Genomic DNA, 14,288 nt, shown 5'->3' on the forward strand with positions numbered 1-14,288 from the left:
TGGGATTCGGTCTGCTTCAAGGTATTTTTTTAAAGATTCTGCTTCCCACCATTTGCTGGTTTCTCTTTTTACTGCGCGTTCCAAGTTTTGAAATGTATTTCTTGCTGATGTAGGGTTTGGTTTGGACGTTGTGCTCCTATTGGTTAGAGGTTCAGTTGAGAAAGTTTCCTCAATCCTTGTTGAACGTTGTGCTCGTCGGTCTTGGCACGATGCCATGGGTTCTGTATTTGATGTATTTTACAAGTTTTCCGATGTCACCTGGTAGGTGGTGTTTGTTAGTATCTATTCACAGAATTTCAAGCTTATCGGTTTTCGAGGATATGGCCTTATGGTAAAGTTTTTCTTCGGAAGAGGGGAGAAAGGCCCCTATCCCTTACTCGCCAGGTAATAAGCGTTAGTCGAGAGGTACTGGTTCTTGCCCAATGACAGGGGGAAACCCCTATCCCCCTAGTTTTAGCAAAAGTTCTGATGGGTTGTCAAGGCAAGATTAGTGTATTCTGATTCTTGGAGGAAAAAATTCCAATTCAAAGCAAGTTGATTTAAACGTGAGCTAGTCCTTTATTTGCACTCATACATAGGGGTGGGTATGAGAAAAAACCAAGGGGTGGCACAGCCAACACGTGTTTCGCCCCCTACATGGCCTATAGGCCTGGGGCTTCTTCAGGGCTGTTCATTTTAAGGGTAGGTAAAAAACATTTGGGATATGCGAATGCATATGACATGTTAAGCACAAGAGTTAAAGAGAAAACAGGCCAGTGAGTCAAAATGTAAGAACGTTAATGGGAGAAGAAAACAGAAAGAACAATAAGATACACATTTAGGAGTAATGTTTAACAGCGGAGAATTAGTAGGGAAAAGGATAGTGCGTTTTATAGAAGAAAGCCAAAGGAAAAAAGAAGGGGGGTTTGTTTTAATTATTTGGAGAGGTCACGTGAGGGTTAGTGTGGACGGTACAGTAGGTATCAAGAATAAGTAAGTTAAAGGTACAGTGTGTGACATATTATAGGATACAATACAATATTGTGCATGTCCATATTAGAGAAAGAAGAATCACAGGACGTAATGGAGGTCATCAAGACCAAAGAAGTCAAAGGTTCCATATGCCACAGATCATTCGAGTGTATAAACAGAAACATTGTCATATATCGAGAAAAATACGTTATTTGTATCAATTTACAGGGTAAATGTAATGTGATCCACATACGCGTAACGGTATGAAATTTTCGACAAGTCATAGAGTATGGAACACGAGAGTGAATAAATAACAGTGCCAAAAAAGTATACATTGGTGAAGAACGGCAATGACGAAACGTATATATGACACATTGTGGGCCAACAAAACATTAAAGTTTGGTGTGTAAATAAGTAAAAGTTATATATTTACAGGTTTGTACCGGGTCATGGGCATCAGGGTGATGAGTTGATATTGCGTCGGTAGGGTTTGTCACGAGAGAGAGGATTTAAATTAGTCTTTATAATGGAACTGGTCGTAGCGCATGCAAGGCGAGTATGGTGATATCTCAATTATAGACGAGAAAAGTGAGAAGGCTTAAAGCCAAGTGGTCGTGATTCAGTGATCAGGTAAAATCAGGTGGCGTGGTTGTTGTGTAATAAAATGCTCGAGGTGAGTATCTTGGTTGGTTGTACGCGAGATCGTGAATAGGGTAATCAAGGAGGGAATTTACAGGCGTCTGAATCATTCGAAAGAGTTCATTAACGTGCACTAGGTATTTCATGCGTGAACTTATAAATCGGCCGTCAAAAAGTCGAGGTCGGCAGCACGGCAAATTGTGGTCCCAAACGGGATAGACGTATTTATATTTACGTGGCGCGGTATTGTGAGGGCATATGTAAAAGGTTTAGCGTGCTCTTGAATGATGAAGTTAAGTAGAAACTGATAATACAGTGGTGACAAGACTTGACGTGATTACAGCAAGACGTGATCAGAGAGGCGTTTTCACTGTGCGTGTTTAATTTTAAATTTAAAAGTATAACAAAATACGAGTATTGTGGTCGTGCAGATTTATATTTTACAGTGATGGTATTCGTGACGAGTGAGGTATTTAAGCGTTAGAGGCAAGGAAGGGCAGAGTAGAGCTTACCGGGTATTACTGAAAATGGACGTTTCCACGATGTGCTAGAAAGATATAGTCGGATTCTAAGGGGAGGGGATCAAAAAGGAGAAAAGAAATCCTTAGTTCAAAGAAGGAGGTAAAGCCGACGGGAGTAACTGCTTCGTTGCAATGCTTACCTCAAATCTTGGCTAATGCCCGGTACGAGTGTTCTGTTTCATTCAGTTCTGTTTGTGCGCTTAGCGGAGGCAGCGTAAATAGCGGGGCTCATGGAAGGACATCCGGGTCGGGACCCGGAAGTGGCCTGGTTCGTGCGGGAGCGCCATTTTGGATAGGGAAGGGGACGGGGGAGGTAGATTGGCCGTTTAGATGTCATGTTAGTAGTCAAGGACAAATAAAGTTTCTAGTAAGAAAAATTATAAGGATTTAGTTGAGTTGAAAGGGGCCAATGGATCATTGGCCATTCAAGAAGGTGCGTAGAAATATAAAGCGAAATTCTAGGGGATACCAAGGGTCGGACTGTGGAATGGTTCTGGATATATAGTGTAGATTTTGTACAAAATACTATTCAGACACATTTCCAGGGGAATGAGAGGAAATTCTAGGTTTTAAGATAGGGATGTTAATCATAATGGTTTCACACCCTAGGGAGAAAAAACAATCAGAAAAGGTGGACATTCAGTTAATACAATTAGTCATCTCCCAGCCATACATGCATTTCTGCATCTTTGTTGAGTCCTAGTTCAGTTGTTTTGAAGTTCATGATCAGCTCGCTTTCGCGTCTGCGAAGTCTCAGTTCTCGGTTTCCTCCTCTTTTGGTCTGGTGTACAATTTCCAGTCCATAGAAGATGAAATCCTTTTTGTGTTGATGTTTGTCTGCAAAATGTTCCGTCAGGGGGTGACCGGATGTGTGTTTGTGGATATTACGGTAATGTTCTTGTATCCGGATACGTAGGGGTCGGATTGTACTCCCGATGTATGGTAGGTTGCATGGACAAAGGATCACATAAATGCAAAATTTGCTATTGCAATCAATCCATTCTTTTATTGTGAATTCTTTTCCTTGTGTCATTGGTATCTTTTTGGTTTTGTCGCGGCTCAGTTTACAGACACTACAGTTCTTGCAGGTATGGTATCCTGGCGGTCTGTCTAGAAAGGTGGTAACTTGTTTGCGTTTATCCTCAAATTCTGATTTGCACAGTATGTCTTTTAGGTTCGGGGCACGTCTGAAGGTTATCTCCGGATAGGTTTTGATTTCATCAGCTAGATTTGGAGTGTGTTGTAGCAGGTGCCAGTGTCTTTTCAGGCTTTGCCTGATTTGGTGATGACCAATGCTGTAGTCTGTAATAAATCTTATTGCTGAGTCATTCTTATTTTTTCTTTTACCATCAGTTGTAAACATCTGTTTGCGATCTAACTTTGATACTGTTGTCATGGTGTTTTTAAGTGTGGACTTCTCATATCCTCTTTCGGATAGTCTTGATATGATCTCATTCCCTTTGGTTTCGAAGACTTCATCCTCGCTACAGTTTCTGCGGGTCCTCAGAAGTTCTCCTTTAGGGATATTTTTGATGTTGTGACGTGGGTGGAAGCTGTCAGCTCGCAGGATGGAATTAGCTGCAGTGTCCTTTCTGTAAAGTTTGCTTTGTAACGTATTGTCTTTGACATAAAGAGTAACGTCCAGGAAATTGACCTCCTTTTTGGAGAAAGTGTGAGTCGTTTTGATTCCCCAGGGGTTTTGGTCGAGTTTTTCCAGAAATCTTTTTAGAAGTGTTTCATCTCCTTGCCAGATGCATAAAATGTCATCGATGTATCGTCGCCAGAGTATTATGTGTGAGGTAAAATCGGCGAAGTTATGGTCCCACAGCCAGAATTTTTCCACGTGGCTCATGAAGATACATGCGTACGGCGGCGCGAATTTGGCTCCCATAGCTGTCCCGCGTCTCTGTCTGTATATCTTCCCATTGAAGCTGAAGACATTGTTTTCCAAGCAGAAGTTCAGCATTTCAAGAGTCATTTTGTTGCATTCCAGTAAGTTGGCTGATTGTGTCCATAATGAGAGTTGTGCTGCAGTTAGTCCATCGCGGTGTTCGATGGATGTGTACATTGGCCCCTTTCAACTCAACTAAATCCTTATAATTTTTCTTACTAGAAACTTTATTTGTCCTTGACTACTAACATGACATCTAAACGGCCAATCTACCTCCCCCGTCCCCTTCCCTATCCAAAATGGCGCTCCCGCACGAACCAGGCCACTTCCGGGTCCCGACCCGGATGTCCTTCCATGAGCCCCGCTATTTACGCTGCCTCCGCTAAGCGCACAAACAGAACTGAATGAAACAGAACACTCGTACCGGGCATTAGCCAAGATTTGAGGTAAGCATTGCAACGAAGCAGTTACTCCCGTCGGCTTTACCTCCTTCTTTGAACTAAGGATTTCTTTTCTCCTTTTTGATCCCCTCCCCTTAGAATCCGACTATATCTTTCTAGCACATCGTGGAAACGTCCATTTTCAGTAATACCCGGTAAGCTCTACTCTGCCCTTCCTTGCCTCTAACGCTTAAATACCTCACTCGTCACGAATACCATCACTGTAAAATATAAATCTGCACGACCACAATACTCGTATTTTGTTATACTTTTAAATTTAAAATTAAACACGCACAGTGAAAACGCCTCTCTGATCACGTCTTGCTGTAATCACGTCAAGTCTTGTCACCACTGTATTATCAGTTTCTACTTAACTTCATCATTCAAGAGCACGCTAAACCTTTTACATATGCCCTCACAATACCGCGCCACGTAAATATAAATACGTCTATCCCGTTTGGGACCACAATTTGCCGTGCTGCCGACCTCGACTTTTTGACGGCCGATTTATAAGTTCACGCATGAAATACCTAGTGCACGTTAATGAACTCTTTCGAATGATTCAGACGCCTGTAAATTCCCTCCTTGATTACCCTATTCACGATCTCGCGTACAACCAACCAAGATACTCACCTCGAGCATTTTATTACACAACAACCACGCCACCTGATTTTACCTGATCACTGAATCACGACCACTTGGCTTTAAGCCTTCTCACTTTTCTCGTCTATAATTGAGATATCACCATACTCGCCTTGCATGCGCTACGACCAGTTCCATTATAAAGACTAATTTAAATCCTCTCTCTCGTGACAAACCCTACCGACGCAATATCAACTCATCACCCTGATGCCCATGACCCGGTACAAACCTGTAAATATATAACTTTTACTTATTTACACACCAAACTTTAATGTTTTGTTGGCCCACAATGTGTCATATATACGTTTCGTCATTGCCGTTCTTCACCAATGTATACTTTTTTGGCACTGTTATTTATTCACTCTCGTGTTCCATACTCTATGACTTGTCGAAAATTTCATACCGTTACGCGTATGTGGATCACATTACATTTACCCTGTAAATTGATACAAATAACGTATTTTTCTCGATATATGACAATGTTTCTGTTTATACACTCGAATGATCTGTGGCATATGGAACCTTTGACTTCTTTGGTCTTGATGACCTCCATTACGTCCTGTGATTCTTCTTTCTCTAATATGGACATGCACAATATTGTATTGTATCCTATAATATGTCACACACTGTACCTTTAACTTACTTATTCTTGATACCTACTGTACCGTCCACACTAACCCTCACGTGACCTCTCCAAATAATTAAAACAAACCCCCCTTCTTTTTTCCTTTGGCTTTCTTCTATAAAACGCACTATCCTTTTCCCTACTAATTCTCCGCTGTTAAACATTACTCCTAAATGTGTATCTTATTGTTCTTTCTGTTTTCTTCTCCCATTAACGTTCTTACATTTTGACTCACTGGCCTGTTTTCTCTTTAACTCTTGTGCTTAACATGTCATATGCATTCGCATATCCCAAATGTTTTTTACCTACCCTTAAAATGAACAGCCCTGAAGAAGCCCCAGGCCTATAGGCCATGTAGGGGGCGAAACACGTGTTGGCTGTGCCACCAATAGGTCTGAAGTTGTTAGGGTCCGACAGGTCCACGTTGGGTTTCTTAGGGATGGGAGTCACTTGCCCAACCTTGAGGCAGTCAGGTATCTTTCCCTGTAAGAGGGATTCATGAATGATCCTGGACCAAAGATGGAGAATGGCTGAATTAAGCTCTTTAAAAAGCTTGGCAGGTAAAGGATCACTAAAATGATTGGAGGGTTTAAGGGATGCCATGTTGTGTAGGAGCTCTCTGAAATCAGGGAGGCGAAAGGAATTCCAAGAGGTGTTATTCTTGAGAGAACATCCTAGGGGCGATGATATTGTCGAGGATTCTACTAGCTCAACTGGAAAGACGGATGGATATGGAGGCCTCAGAGTTGGAGTGCCAAGACGTAGCTCCCGCTCGATTTTCCTAGTTTTTTCAGAAAAGTGAACAGTGAAATCATCACCGCTGGGAAGCAAGGAAACCGGAGCAGTGATAGGGTTGGAAGAATGGTTGTCTTGTTCCTTGATGATTTCAAAGAGTTGCTTAGGTCTATTTTTTGCTATATCCAGCTGAGTCCTGAAGTGGTCTATTTTAGCCACGCGGATGTGTTTGTTGTAAGTACTTCTCACTTTCCTAAGTTGGGTTTCCTGCAGAGTCACTCTGAGAGTAAGATTGCGCCGCTCATCATTTAAGGCACCGTTAAACCAGGGTTTGAATTGTTTGACAGGAATCCTTTTGAGTTGCTTTGGTGCAATAGTATCCAGAATGTTAGACAGTGTCAATGTAGTGATCGGAGAGATCGTCAAGGTTGGTCATGTTGGAGGGGGGGTAGTAGTCTATTTTTGGTGATTGAGGTTAGCGTATTGATGTTGAGGTCTCTCATTTTGCGAGCCAGTTGTTTAGCTTTGAGGGGTTGTCCCTGTCTACCCAGGCCCTTATCTCAGATGAGGAAGGGAATTTGATTATGATCTGACCAGTCACAGGGTAAGATGTCACCTACTTGTATGCTATTTTCTTTAGCAATTATCAGATCGAGAGTAGCGCCCTTGTTGTGAGAAGGGCCTTTGCATATCTGTGTGAGGTTAAGGTCAGAGACAAAGACTTAAAGGAGCAGACTATAGGATTATTTGCGTCATTCCAGTGAGGAAGATGTGGCAGAGTTGCGAGCTCGGGCTAATGACCTCCATGAATTGCTCTAGGAAGACCAGATTGTCACCTGGAGGATGATAGATAGAGTGCAGTACACAAACCTTCTTGCCTTTATTCCAGATTTCGGTGACCAGTTGTTCACAGGAGGAAAACACAGAACATAGAGATTGATTAATGTTGAGGTTAGACCGATGAATGCAAGCAATGCCCCCCCCTCAGTTTTAACAGGTCGATCGCTTCAGATAATGGCGTAGTCCGGGAGGATTAAGATGTTGAGAATTGGGGAGGAGGTATCGTTGAGCCACGTTTCAGTGAGAATCAGAAGGTCCAGGTTTTGTGAAATGATGAGTTCTGAAATATCCGCTGCATGTTTCACAGATGATCTGCAGTTGAGTAGCATCGATTTGAAATGCCAGTTGGAGGTGATCACTTCATGATGAGAGGTGGTGATGTGGAGTACGTTTTCTTTAATCACCGATCTGTGCTCAAGACTAGGTTCTCTGTCATGGTCCAAGATGATGGAGGGGATATTGAGAGTAGGGTAGGGTGAGGAGACAGTCCCACGAGTTAGTGTAAGAGAGTAGGAGGGAGTGAATGTCCTCCTCAAATAGCAGGGGCAAGAGTCTATGGGGCCTAGAGTGATGGCTAGGTAGAGGCCTAGAGCTCCACCTAAGAGCAGAGTGGGCCTGGGAGGGGTCGTTAGGAGCATGGATCTAATACTGAGCGTCATAATCATCTCTCCTCTGGCCGGTGGGAGTACTCCAGCGCTTCTCCATCTTCAGGGAGAACTGCAGGATGCTTTGCACGATCTCTTTAATAGCCAAGAGATCCTGCTTGAACTCACTCAGCAATCTTCTCCTCCAGACAGGGCCTGTTAATGCCCATTTCCACAGCACCAGCAAGCGATTATTTGACAGGCCCAGCAGCGAGAGGGGTAAAGGAGGGTTGAGTAGGACCCTTACCACAGTTACCGTTGGATATAAAGTCATGCTTGCGAATGGAAACTGAGCCAGGGGTGTGAATGGTGGCGGGGGAAAGGATATAAGCGACGCAGGATGTGTTGTATGTAGGACGTGGGAGGGTGAGTGCAGGCGGTTGTTCAGCGGACTGGAGACAACTGGTTTCCTAGCGCTAGAAGATCCTGAGTCTAAGGGTAGAGGGCCATTGATATTCTGGTTCTTAATTTTGGAGTGGTGCCCACCAACCGGGTTGTAAGAGTGTGCAGCGGGTAGTGAGGGGGACACAAGATGAGAGGAAGAGCGTAGAAAAGGAGGGGACGTGCTGGGGTGAATAGTTGGGGGGCGCAACTGAGGTTGGATAACTCACAATTCGCGAGAGGTAGAGTAGGGTTGTCAGGGATAAGGGCGTGGTTGATAAACACATCCTCCGAGTTGGTGTATAGGTCCGTGCGGTGAGTGGTTACAGATTGGGACAGAGTAAAGGGGGAAGAAGAGGCATCTGTCACTGCGAGAGCTGATATAGTGGATGAACCATTCTGATGCAGTGAGGTCGGGTTAGAGTTAGTTAAGTTGTTCTTAGACCTCAAAAAGATATAATCATAACGCTTGAGGTACACGTCCGAGGCTTGATAAGGACGTTCCCATTAATGTATAATGATACGGTCAACTCAGCCTTAAGGAACCCGTGGGGAGTTTTGGTCAGCTGTTCGGAGCGCAGTTCAGAAGTTAGGGCCTTTCTCCACTGTGCTCTTCTGTTAGTGTAGAAGAGGAGGTTTGTCACTACCCTACCCTTACTGGAAATATACGTGTCCGAAATAAGTGTTTCAGGCCATTGCTTGAGGAGATTGTGTTTGAAGGTCTTCTTTGCATTTTACGATAAGTTGGGGGGGAGGGGGCGTTAGATAATCTTACAAGAGTTCCATCCTGTTTGAGCTACTAAGTCCGGGGAGTGAGAAGTGTGTTGGGCCATGATGAGTGTATCGTGCAAAAGGAGAGGTTAAGGAAATAGATAGGTTCCAGGTAGCACTATAGGAGAGGGGGGGGGGGGGGGGGGGACAGGTAGTCCAAATAGGGAGACCCTTGTGAGTAGAAGAGTAGAGGTGCCAGTTCGTAGGTGCACACTTAAAGCGTAACAGATAGGGGGGGTGACAGTAGGAGGAGGAGAGGAATAAGGGGTTAACGGAGCACAGTAAGAGATAAGGGAGGCAAGGTGAGAGAGGTATAGTCCCGTTCGGGTGTAGCAGAGGACCAGTAGTCAGAGATGCGGCGATACTTTCAGGGAGTAAAGGACATGTACCTAGAGCTTCAGTGAGGCAGCCAGTGAGTTCCTTAACAACCTGAACACAGAGTTGAGCGAGAATTGGAGAGGACCTAGCGATGTCTACGGTCTACCATTTTGAGTAGGCTCCAAAAGTACATAAATCGTGAGTCAAGGTAAACTCTCTCGGTCGTTTCAGTAGAAACAGGATTCATGTGATCCACATGGTTATTTTGAGTAAGGCCAGAATGAATGTTGTTCATGGGTAACAGATGCAGCCATTTCCATCGGAGTCAGAGACATAGACAGGTAAAACAGTATTAAGGATACCTCAGGTGAGGCCATTTTGAGCAGGGCCACGAAGTACAAAAATCAGGGTCATAGTCCTAGAGGCCATTTTAGATGGTGGGCAGAGAGAAGGCAAAAATAGACAAAATTAGCCATGAAATGGTGGGCAAAATGTGAGGTGAGGTAGAATAAACAAAAAGTCAAGCCCCCTTCCGTAGCTCAGAGTAACAGCCCCAGCAGTCTTCAGGAAATAAACGCAAAAAAAGGCCACAAAACAGTCACGAAATGGTGGGCAGATTGGGCGCTGCGGTAAAATAAACAAGTCAAGCCCCTTTCTTAGGTTCAAAGTAACAGTCACAGCAGTCTCCTGGCGGCCATTTTAGGTAGTGGGCAGAGAGTAGGCCAAAACAGACAAAAATAAGCCACAAAATGATGGGCAAAATGTGAGCTACGAAAGAATAAACAAAGTCAAGCCCCCTTCCGGAGCTCAAAGTGACAGCCACCGCAATCTTCAGGAATAAATGCAACAAACAGCCACAAAACAGTCACAAAATGGTGGGAAGATTGAGGACTGTGGTAAAATAGACAAGTAAAGCCCCTTTCCGACGCTCAAAGCAATACCCACAGCAGGTCTTCGGGAAAATGAACAAAACTCGGAGAGAGCTGCCATTGCTACAGTGAAGGGCAATGCAAACAAAACTTACCCAGACCCGGGCCGATGTCCGGGCGGGGGTGTCGCTCCTCCTCATCCGGATGATAAGCAACTTGTGAGGTGAGATGTGGGGCGCATCGCTCCTGTGCAGCCTGAGTGGGGCATCCGGGGTACGTCTTCCTGTGCACAGCAAACAGAGCAAGCCATCTGCCACTCGAACTCAGCTGCAGCTACAATTATGTTAGCAGCCCCTCGTCTTCACAATTGTAGCAAGAGGCTGCGGCACATGCAGGATGCTACGCAGGCAGCAAGGAGGTCAACAGCCGGGGACCAGCCAGTGATATGGGTTGTGCAGGCGCAGCCAGAGAAGGCCTGGAGTCTGCAATTTGCTTCCAGGACACCCGCCAGCTGATCAGCAGACTGGCCGACTCTTCGCTGGTTCGCCGTGGGGACCAAAGTCGGACAACATAAATGGCGACCACAGGCGGAGGCGGGTTCGACCTAAGCCCATTCCCGGCGAGAGAGCCTGGGTTCCACGAGAGTTGTGGGCTGTGCGGCAACCTAGCGAAACAAGTCCCAACCCACAAAGCCGGAGCCAAAGTCAGCACGAGAAGATGCCAGTCCAATACCTCACTGGGCGCCGTGTAGTCCCGAAGCGATCTGGACGAGGATGCCGTGGCTGATAAGGCTGAATCCTCCCAGGGGCGCCGTGGACCTGATCGTAGACGCCAAGATGGAAGAGGTGAGACTCCCAGGATGTCCCCACTGCATGATCCATAGCGCTTCCAACCTACGGTTAACAGATGTCAGGCCAGTTCCTCGCTAGAGCACCGTGGGGTCTCCAAGAAAAGGATCCTGGCGGTGTGCGTCAGGCGAAGGAGGTGAGATTCTTCACTGGGATCGTTGATGTAGGTACGCTATTTTAAAATTGTTGGTCTAGAGTCGTAGTTTGCTGTACCTCTTTGTAGCGTAGAAGTGAGAGGTGGATGGCAGGGTTATCTGGGGGATAGTTACTGTTTTGGTGATTCCCAACCCGGGAGCTCTGAGGCAGAGCTCCTACCTGCCGGCTATCGAAATATTAACATAGCTCCAACCTGGCGGCCATCGAAATGTTAACATTAAAATTGAAACTGTCAAACATGACACAGATATATCTTTGTAATGTGTACAGCCTCAAGAGGGATGTTAAACTTAGGTGCCCCTCTAAGACCTCTTGAAAAGTAGAGATGTTGCCAACCAGAGAGAGAGACTAGTTGGAGATGCTGCTGGTGAAGTTGAATTATAGGACATAGATTAGCCTGAAGTCGTAGAAGATCTTGAGGGAGATCTGTTTTTTTTCTCTCCATAGGGTATGGCATAGAGAGGGAGAAGGAGTTTGTTTACTCTTCCTTAGTGTTGACATTGATGTTGACCTTGACATTATCCTCAGTGAGTGGTTTATAGTCTGTGAGGTACTTGCAGTGGTTCCTCAAAAGATATGATAGGTTTATTTGGCTTAAACAGTAAATGATGAGGACCTGATTTAACTGGATGGGAGGAAGAAGACGTTGGCTTTGATAAAGATTCTAATCTCTTTTTAGGTGTGGTTATAAAAGAGGAAGTAGAGAATCTTGGGGTAGCCATACTCTGGTGTTCCAGTGATGATAGCTGTGGTGAACATAAAGTACATACAAATTGTAAAAAAAGGCTACAGACAGGAAGGGGATCCTGACATATTTGGTGTTATTTGTACCCTTAATGTCAATGGAGATCAACATCTATGGACGACAGTGAAAGCATCAAGGTCGAATGGTAAGAGGTCTTTGACATCAAAGACTAGGACCTAGCTATCAACTACTTCCTTCCTTTACGTCAAATGATGTGTGTGTAGACGCTGACTGACGGCATTTCTTCAGTGGAGATCAGCGCTCTGACAGGACGTTGTTGAGTCCTCTTTTCAATGTGAAAAAGTCAACATGGACATCTTACAGGTAGACTGTGAACGGCGTTGAGTATGATGTCTTAACAGTCTTTGCAATGTCGATTTTTCCTTCGAGCTCCCTTTTTGGGAGTCTTTGTCGCCAACAGGCTCTTTTCAGGGGTGGCGTGAGAAGACTATCATTCAAGTATTCTTTTTCTCTTTTGCTCCTCCTCTGCTTTCATACCTTCCAAGAGGACCTTCAGCCTGATACCTTTGGTGTCTTTGTTTCGACATCTTTTTACAGACGTTGCAGACAGACTTTTATTATGAGACCTTCTTGCAGGCACACCACACAAACCTTTGCGAGAGTTTGCTTTTCTTTTGCCACATAAAGGGCACTTTTCAAAAAGAGAAGACATTTTGTAGAGAAATTGTTACAGGAATCCAGAATTATTGATGTTTGACAGATCATGTTTAAAAACCTCAAGTAAAGTTTAAAGAGCTTTGAAATATATTGAATTCAATAAAAACGGCTGAGGTTTCAAAATCTCGCATGATCTGAAGGCCCTGCTCATGTGAGCCAGAAAAAGAACTGTCTCTCTGAGGTAATTGCCAAAAGGGTGCACTGTGAGAAGCGTCTTAGATTCTTGAAAGGTCAGGATCTGATTCTCTCTCTTTACAATGGAGCCTGTCAGGGTGCATATTCTTTTAACTTTCTTCAAACATTTTCACCTTTCTGCACACAACGCTAGCTTGAAATTGGTAATCAGTCATTGTATTCTCACAGAAAAAGTAATGGAGCCTCTAATAGGCTATCATAGAGTGTACCTTATCATGAGTTCAAATGGACATCAACACCATATGAAGATTTACAACGAATTGGACATATAAAAATAAGCGCTCTGGGTCAGTGCAGAACAATCCTAGGAATCATTACCATCAATGAAGATCCTACAATGCAGAAATATACATACACATATATACATATTTATATCAAAGTACTCTGGGTTTCCACATCTGGGCGGAGCTATTCAGTGCAAATTGCGATTAATAATGATCCCTTGGAGAAACAAAAAGTAGCAGTGGCAGCCACCATGTCCCCATGATAAGGAAGGGATAAGGGTGGTAGCGAGATATAGATTTCTGCAATCATATACCGCATAAAACATTGAATCAGGACACTTCCAAGACCCAAAATTATTTGGGAGACTCTGCTTAATTATTACATCATGACAAAGGCAATGCTTAAAATTGACACATTTTGAGTATGCTACTTGCAGAGCAGGTGGTTAAGGTTTACTGATGAAAGTATACCACTTGGGCTGATAGAATGCATTTAGGCTATAGTGGCTAATTACCTGCATGATGTCAGATGCCTCTCATTCCTGTGCATGGTGTATATTCTCACTACTGTTACATAATTTGTTTAAAGAATTTGTAACCATACTAAATATGTGGAAGCTGTGTGTGTTATTTTGAGGATCAATGATCGGTTTTCAGGAACATATGAAGAAATGAGACAGGAAACAATAGGGCACCATGCTCCACAGTCAACTTAAAGAGAAATGGCCTTGAAGTGACATTTATCTATGTCACACTTGCTATATGCCACAACGTTCTGGAAGGACACTGTGACTTGAATAGTCAAATGTTCATCCAGACCGAGAAAAACGTTTAGAAAATTCTACAAGAGAGAGTATCAACTGCTGCTTTCCTGTGAATTGTATTATTATGTTGCACACTTCAGATTTTTTTACTTTTGTTATTGATGGAGAAAGGTGTGTTCTATATTCTTTGTAGTGCAGCACCATTAGCGTCATCATGCCTTGCGAGACGTTTCTGTCACTATATAGTCTCACAACTTTCAGGATTCAACATTCTGAGGGATACCGCTGGAGGAATCTTTATGGGCTATTGAAAAAGATTTCTTATCTTTTGCCTGTTAATTTCGAGTAAGATTTACCTGCTTGGGTTGCTGGACACTGCCTATTTATTACAGCACTGAATTGTCAAAATAG

General features: G+C 43.9%; 1 protein-coding gene across 2 annotated transcripts in view; it reads right to left on the minus strand.

The window, feature by feature from the left end:
- The window catches only part of EPC1 (enhancer of polycomb 1), a 1,219,015-nt gene that overhangs the window by 342,676 nt on the left and 862,051 nt on the right, over positions 1-14,288 (minus strand). The window lies entirely within an intron of this gene.

Source organism: Triturus cristatus, chromosome 10 (assembly GCF_964204655.1).
Source record: "Triturus cristatus chromosome 10, aTriCri1.1, whole genome shotgun sequence".
Taxonomy (NCBI): Eukaryota; Metazoa; Chordata; class Amphibia; order Caudata; family Salamandridae; genus Triturus; species Triturus cristatus.